This window comes from Sinocyclocheilus rhinocerous, unplaced genomic scaffold (assembly GCF_001515625.1).
Source record: "Sinocyclocheilus rhinocerous isolate Xijiao unplaced genomic scaffold, SAMN03320098_v1.1 scaffold576, whole genome shotgun sequence".
NCBI lineage: Eukaryota > Metazoa > Chordata > Actinopteri > Cypriniformes > Cyprinidae > Sinocyclocheilus > Sinocyclocheilus rhinocerous.
In genome coordinates, this window is record NW_015662167.1 from 2,792,737 (window position 1) to 2,801,428 (window position 8,692).

At 36.5% G+C, this 8,692-nt stretch overlaps 1 long non-coding RNA gene across 1 annotated transcript in view; it reads left to right on the plus strand.

Moving 5' to 3' along the window:
• Positions 1 to 4,234, plus strand: part of LOC107727837 (uncharacterized) — a 14,935-nt gene extending 10,701 nt beyond the window's left edge. Inside the window, exon 4 of the long non-coding RNA XR_001638401.1 lies at positions 4,223 to 4,234. This is a non-coding gene — a long non-coding RNA (uncharacterized LOC107727837). The remainder of the gene's footprint in view (positions 1 to 4,222) is intronic.
• The last annotated feature ends 4,458 nt before the right edge of the window (positions 4,235 to 8,692 follow it).

The following is an 8,692-nucleotide window of genomic DNA, read 5'->3' on the forward strand; positions in this document are numbered from 1 at the left end:
CCAAACAAAGTAGTTTCGCTTTCACAACGAAGCACACAGCGTCTTCACGACATGGCGGCAGCGGCAACAACAAAACTACAGCGAGAATAAAGTTAGGTCTTCTTTCTTTGCGTGAACATTTGGGCGGTGTTATGCAAATCTTCCCACATCGTGACGTAAATATGTGGGGGCGTGTTAGAACAAGCCGTTTTAGGTCGGCGTGGTTGACTCTTAACTTTTATAAAGAATATCTCTTTGGATTTGAGACTTTAGTCTTTGCAACTTTACAGATCTTCTTTATGCACCAAGAGCTTGTAACACTCCAAAGAGAAAGGAAAAATTTAAATCGCATCATATGACCCCTTTAATGTCACTTTTATTAAGTTTAATGGATCCTTACTGAATAAAAGTATTAATTTCTTTAAAAAAAAGTTACTAACCCCAAGCTTTTGACTGGTAGTGCATATTAATATATTGTTATCTTATATTAGTGTATATTATTATTATTAAAAAAATTAATGCTTGGTTGTTTTGTTGTTAAAAAGCTATAATATAAAAAAAAACACGATGACAATATTTTATTATGACAATATATTATTAGCCTGTTATTTATACACATAGTCTGAGGTATTCTTTCAGAAATCTTCTAAGAAATGCTGAATGTTTTGATTGGGGTCCATCTTGCCTCCCAGGATGTAACTCCTCAGTCTGTTAACTATGCGTGAAGCACTGTACCATCCACGTACTGCACAGCCGGTGTGTTCGAAACCAACATGCGGATCATTGAGCCAGCAGTTTCCATGGTTATTTGTGCTTTTGAACCCCAGCCAAATGTGGGAGATGATTTTCAGCTGGGGTCATCAATCCTCCAATTTCTCCTCTCCAAAAACAGTGCTTTGTGCAGAGGAAAGTGCTTTCTCTCAGTGCATGCTTCACACTTTGACAAGGAATTCCACCAGTGTTTCATTGTAGTTGCATAGTTATCCAACATTTGTGGGAAATTATTTTAAATCTACAATGTAAAAAGCTACAGCTTCGTGCAATTTGTCAGATTATAAGTGGCCCAATAGTGTATCTTGACACTTAAGCCACATTTAAAATGTATGAATGTCATTGCATTAGATAACAACATAGATAGCATAAGCCTGTTTAACAAGCACGAAAAAAAAGTTTATTAGGTTTTACACTTTTCAAAATTTGATATACTGTAGATATACTATTCAACCAAAACTTTTCGGTTGTCAGACATTAGGCATTTCACACTTAGTTAATGTGATGAACTGCACTTGCGATTACTCTGCTAAGACATCTCTGTGAATTTGACTTAATATTTCCACTAAAATGACCCAGTTTGTTCAGAAAACATAAAAACATTAGTTCTGAGAAAAGCTCATGTTGACTGATGCCTCTTTATTTTCTTTTAATCGAATGCACTAACATTCATACAGTTTAAACACCAAAATACTTTTTGAAGCCATTGCATATAGTGACCTAGCAGTCCAAGTCTAAGTCAAGGTTATTGCGTTAGGGGTCATTGCAGAGTGGAATGATGGAGTGCCACCTGACCTGCCAACAAAGCCTGCCAATGCTTCCGTTCCATCAGATGTCTTTCGACACGGCCCTAAGACACTCCGCCTCTGCTCCCCTTGAAAATAAGCTTGAGGATTTTTCCCTCTTTTAACCTGAGTGGCAGGCATCTGCGCTCTTCTGTTTACTAAATAAGCCACGGGAGCTCAAGAATCCATTTCATGTAATAGTCATCATCACATCAGGGGAAGATACTTTTTGTCTGGTGTGAGATGACTCATCTTTCACAGAGGGAAACTGAGAGCCAGTCAGTGCAGGTATTATTAGGGAGCTTTGAATGATGAAGGGATTTTAGGTAGAACTAATAAAGCTTCAGTTTTTTGTTGTGACCTTTGATAATGAAATTACAAGTGCTAAATCAAAACATTCCTGGGAGCTGAACCTAACAGATCATAAATCTCTCAGTGAATGAAAGGTCACGGACCTCCCTCAGCTTGCTGGACGGGTAACAAATCTATCTTCAGCATGATTTAAAGACCAAAAAAGTTAGGATGCAATCTTAACGGTACCCCTATAAATATTATCATTGTCCTTCTGGAATGTGGTTGGAAAATATAGTTTTGTGTATTCACAGCGTTAGTTTTGTTCACCAACAAATTACTACATACTTGACTTTATCATTATTAGTTACAACCAGATTTAAGTTACAAGCAAATATCAGAGACAAAATGTTGACCAACTGCTTTGCGCACACTTGCACTATTTACTCTCGAGTTCAGGTGGAAAAGTGAGTTTGTATTTACTTTGGCTCTGAGCTTATCAGCAAAGATGTGAACTGTGTTATGAAAGACATATTTGTGGGTGGCCTTTTGCATGTTTGTGGTTTATGTGCTTGCAGACAACTTAAGCCTTTATGTTCAGCAAACTGTGTCCGTGTACAAAGAATAAATGTATTTCAAATGTTTTTCGACGATGTGCGATAACATTTTGTGATTGTCATCATTGTGAATATTCTGCACCAGTGTTGGGAAGTCTGATTCATTTAAGTGAATTGTTCATTCAGATGGTTCTTTCTAATTGCTTCAGGTTTTTTCCTCGCTTCTTTAGTTCCTTTAGTTGAAAGATCTGCATGTGCAATTCAGATTGAAATAATCTGTTTGTTAGCAAGTCGGACATCACTGTTCTTTACAGTAGTGTTCAAAAGTTGGGTCATTAGCTATGTTTCCATCCACCTATTTTTATGCACAATTTGGAATATCGCATTAAAAACGCTGGATGGAAACGCCAAGATGCACATAAATTGTAAAAATGTGCAAAAAAACGTATGCGCACAACTGAGTAGGATAAACTTTTTATCCGATAAGAAAAAATTTGCATAAACTACGATGGAAACACATTTACCGAATAAATTCCACCTTGCGCATCAAAAAAGTCATGTGACTTTGCATGATGGGACGGGATAACTTGACTAAACAGCAGACCGATCTTGTTGAGCAGCATCTAAAAAGTTGTTTTGGGCATTCTGAAATGCCTGAGCAAAGTATTTCTGTATAATTGTCTTCCATGACTGCATTCCCAAACAGCAGGCATCCACCTCCGAAAGAAATGACCGCAATTATTGTGTTTCATCTGCTCGCTGCACAGCATCTGAAATGTTGTTTTGGTCATTCTGAAAGTCTGTCATCAAAGTAGGCCTATTTCTGTATAATTGTCTTACACGACTGCGTTCCCAAACAGCAGCATCCACCTCTGAAAGCGATGACAGTGTTTACTGAGTTTCGCCTGCTCACTCTGAGGCGCAAGTAATTTATCATATATGAAGATTATTATATTTAGTGGCTTCTCCTACTTTTCTTAGTGACAGGCCTAGTGTCTGTTTATGAGGAAGTGACGATTTTGTTCTCTTTGACTTGTTGGATGGAAATGGTGCTTTATTCACAAATGTTTTATGCGATATTCCAGTTTTGCACATAAATTAAATTTGAATCTCTGGATGGAAACCTAGCTATTGATATTTTTAAAGAAAATAATGCTATGGTAATACTATAGTAATATTGATAAAAAATGACGGTAAAGATGTATGCATTGTTCTATTTCAAATAAAAGCTATTGTTTTGAACATGCTATTCATCAAAGATTCCTGAAAAATGAAGCATCTGACACTAAAGACCGGAATAATGGCTGCTGAAAATTCAGCTTTGCCATCACAAAATAAATGATACATTTTAAAATATAGAAAGCAATTATTTTAAATTGTACCAATATTGCACAACGTGACTGTTTTACTGTATTTCTGACCAAATAAATGCAGAGACTTCTTTCCAAAACATCTTACCGACCCTGAACGTTTGAACAGTAGTGTAAATATTGTAAAGTTGTCCTGTTCACCGATAGCTGTGACTATATCGAGTATCTGCCATTTGATAGCAAAACTGTATATCAAACTCTGCTGGCTGCCACATTGTACCATCAAAAAGTATATGCCATCATACTGCCCAATGCTAATCTATTCATGATTCTTTAGACCCCTGTAGAAGCTAAGAGTGTTTAGCATGTTTCGGAATAAAGAAACTCACATTGAATCTTTCATGAAATCCATTTCCCTGCAGGCTGACTTTGACTAAAAGTTGCTCCCATCTCAAGGTCAGTGCTCTGAGATTGTTTAAGTAAAACAGACTGCTTTGTAATTGATACAAAAATATCCTTCACTTTACAGAGCATCTATAAAAGGGAATTAATTTGGGGATTAAGGAAATTGGAGAAGGGAAGAGAACTACCTCTGGTGAATGCTCTTTAACCCAGACTTTCAGCACCTGACTGGCTACAACAAAGGGTAATGGTGGTGATGACGGATGCTGCTGCTGTCTCTCTGTGTGGCGCACAGTCTGCGCCTGTTTTAGTGTCGCGGTTCTGAGAGGCTCAGACTGGCTGCTACATTACCCCCAAATCTCAATCAAAGCCCACTGTCAGACCCCGGGCAAACACAGGAGTGTTTCATGTGTTTGTAGTGGTCTGAAAAATGAGTCGGTCACTCCAGTGGATACATAGAGTTATGATTGCAGGTGTCAGACTAATGTTTTTCTGTGACACTTCAAAGTGCAAATTATATTTAAAATGAAGTTTCACGCACAAATTCATAAGACAGTAAAATGATAATTATCATAATGCGAGAATGCATTAAACTGAATTGAAAAAGAATGTGATTAAAAATGTTCCACACTAAATATGAATTTACTGAAATAAAAATATTTGATATTATTTCATTTAAATGCATATTTAATAATGTAGAAATATAAAAAAATGTAGAAATAAAAATATTTTTTGAAAATCTAATTTAATTTATAAAATCTAAAGTATAATAAAATATATACTATTATATATTTTACATATTTATACTGTATATTTTATGTTTTTTTATTATTACTACTACCATTAATAATAATAATAATAACAATGAATTTATTTGATATATTTTAGATTTATACTTTATATATTATATTTTATACACACTCCGATAATTCAAAAGGTTGAGGTCTGTACAGTTTTTTTTTATGTTTTAGAAAAGTCTCTTATGCTCACCAAGGCTTCATTTCTTTGTTGAAAAATAAAGTAAATACTGTAATATTTTAAAATATTATGATTTGTATATAATTATATTACTATTATTATATATTTCTTTACTGTCACTTGAATTGTAATGTATATAATATAAATTCTAAAAAGTAAAAAAAATATCTTTAAAGATTGGAACAATGAAATGAAAGACAACGGTATGAATTAAAACAGTGACAAAAAAGATAGCATGAACTTAAAATAGAAAGGTTATTTTGTGATTACAAGTTTAAATTCCCAAACTATGTAACTTATATACTGAGCTGATTCCAAGCATTTGTTATTGTAAAAGGCAGTTTTCTCCTTTAAGATGGAATCTTCCTCGGGTTACAGCCTGTGCTGCAACACGTCCCGTCGGATAGGCACAACTTGCGGCCAATTACAGGAGGAAGCTGTTTCTTCTGCTGGGTGATTTACGCCGTGTGCCCCAACCAGGAAAAATGTAGAATATTGCTCTGTTAAATCAACACTGCAGAGTATTGCGGCCCAGGTGATGAATGTTAAAGCAATTTATTGAGCATTAAGGCCAGTGCTTATGCCTACAGCATGCCATTGATACATCCGTTGATGGTAATGATGAGACTGCGGTATGTGTTTGCAGGTGTAAACAAAGAGTTTTCCGAGCAGAGAGTAACTGTAAGAAATCAGGCCTGTCTGTGTGGCTGCAGGGCGGAACACAAAGCGCAGTGGTGGTAGCCATCATCGACTGAGCAACACTCTAAGCAGCTGGTGACAGATCTGTCGGGATGCATGACCACTTTACACCATGCACTGTGTGTGTATGCATGTGTGGGTCACACGCACACACACAGTGTTTTACTGGAGACTTCTGCACAATGCACCTGAGGAATTCCACCAGTGTCCAGTGGTAAAAAGCAGCCTTCAAATGTTCGCTCTAAATAACATGCCCTACTTCATCCGTTAACATGAGCTGCGGCGCGTTCTCTTCACCCATGTTTGCGATTCATACCTCATTAATAAGCACAACGTGTTATTTGATCATAAAGAGGTGGCTTGGTATTCCTTTGGATCAGTATGGTCTTCAGGAGTGAGGAATGCCCATATTTAGAGTTAAGGGTTAGGAATTGCTTTGAGGTGAAATAATTTGTTTTCACATTAGCTCATCTCCAGGCTTCATTCCGATCCTCTGACCAATAAAGTGTGCTCAGGTGCATTCTTTCATCTTGTGCAGAGGCAGAGAATGTAAAGGTGTTCAGATATCAAAAACTATTAGCCTTTTCATGCTTCACATCAGGTTGGCTCCCAGGTAATGACGCTTTGTGTGATCATCATTTGGAGATGTCTGACTGGAGACTAATTTGATGTGGCTGATGTGTGTTCACAATGATTGCAAATATCCTTTGATGCGCCTTGCTTTGGCAGAGTGAATAAAAGAAATATGACTTCTCTAGCCTGATGTAAGGTATGGGACCAGTTTGTGGTACATACTGACCTATTTACCCAATTGCTTAGGCCATGTTCCCTAACTGGAATTTCACCTGCCTGCTTAAATAAGAATGACTGCTGTTGTTGTTTTGTTAAAGAGGTAGTTCACCAGCAATGGAAATTCTGTTATCATTTACTCACACTCATGTTACTTAAAACCTGCATGACTTTCTTTCTTGTGTGGAACGTAAAAGAAGATATTTTTGAAGAATGTTGGTAGCCAAACAGTTTTGGTTCCCATTGACTTACCTTGTACAGACAAGTAATACAGTGAAAGTAAATAGGAAGTGAAACTGTTTGGTTACCACCATAATTCAAAATATTTGTGTGTGTGTGTTCCACAGAAAGAAGCAGAGGCAACACTTTACTTAAAGCCTTTATGTATAATGCATTATAAAAGTAGTTTTAATGCAGTAATTATGGCTCGTAATGCACCTTATAGAGCGTTGTACAATCTCATGAATAATTTGAACCCGCAGTTAACACATTATAACACTTATCAATTCATTGTTACACACTATGCATTTTAAATTTGGTTATAATTATTTATGACAATATATAATGTATGACAACGCACGTTATGAATAATTATAATGCATTATACCCTTTAATAACTATTTATAATGCATTATACATAAAGTCTTTAAGTAAAGCATTACCAAAGAAATACATTTGGAATGACATGAGTGTGTCATAGACAATAGACAATGATTCTGTTCAGTTATTTATTTAATTATGCATTTTTACTTTTTTTTTTTTAAAGGCGCTTTGTATAGCACAGTTTAACACACTTTAATCTAGTACAGTTTTGACTGTAAAATCCACATAGAATTAAAAATTTATAACAATCATTTTAAAATTACAGGTTTAATTTTTAAATCCAATAATATGTGCACATTTTTGAAAGTATGCAGTTATGTTATTAAAAATTTGCTATTTTTCACATCCATATTTAATAGGCTATATGAAGTACCTGAATGTTAGTTATCATGAGATCATTCTATAAACCTAATAAAATAGCAATAAAAAAGGTGATAAAGAGAAAAAGAGGTCAGGATATTTGAATAATAATGCGTTGTCCTTGTTCACAGGGGGTTTTCCATTGATTAATCCACATCAAAGCTGATTGAGAGAGGCAGAAGTCATGGTTCATCACCCCAAGGCAAATCCAAAGCCTGAGTCAGAGCATGTCTGAGAAATGGCAGCCATCAAGTGAAATAGTTTCATAGTGATAAACGTGATTGGTTGAAGGTTTTGACATACTACCAAAACTGCATGTACATATTTCTGGTCTCAAGATTGAGGGGACGTTTTTTTTTCTAAATTCCAGTCTACTTGCATGAAACCGATTAATCCATTCCTGATCGTGATTTACCCATCTAATACCACCGCCGCTCCAGAGATGAGTCTCTTTATATAGCACATTGGCAGAACAATCTCCCACCTTGATTAAAAGCTTCATGTAAAAACATATTAGGCAGTGGAAGTATGACCGCCTGAGGGTGGAGAGGTAGAATTCACTGTTTGCTTTGTGAAGACAGGGAGAAAAAGAGAAGAAGAGGGTGAGGTAATGGAAAGTTCAGTAGCAGGTGAGACTCACCTGAGAAAGCGAGTGACCTGTAGGCCTGTCTGACTGCAGTTGGGGCTGGGGAAGGGAATCTGTTGACAGACACTCAGATATCCCAGGCACTATGGAAAAGATAAAGGCAACATTGTTGTACGGAAGGGGCTGGTCTTAATCTGGGTGAGCTGAAGATCAGTATCATAGCTAGTGGGAGTATTAGTACTTGGTGTTGGCTGTACAGTGCTGGAGAAAGGAAAATCCCTTTGGTGTGTGAGAGATGGAAACATTTGGCTGTTTTTTTCCCCAGGAACGTTTTTGTAATCATGTGCAATGATGAGGACACTGCTCTTTTATACGTCTTTGTTCACACATCCGGTTTAGTTTCCATATATGAACTTTAAGAATGACTGTCTTTGTTAATTTGTGTAAGAATTACAGAACCTCAGACACTTTGATCTTCTGAGACGGACAATACACACACAGTGCATTAACATACAGACATCTGTTTCCACATCTCACTGAGAGAAAATGCGGGAAAACGTCTCTCACATATGCATTGGTTCC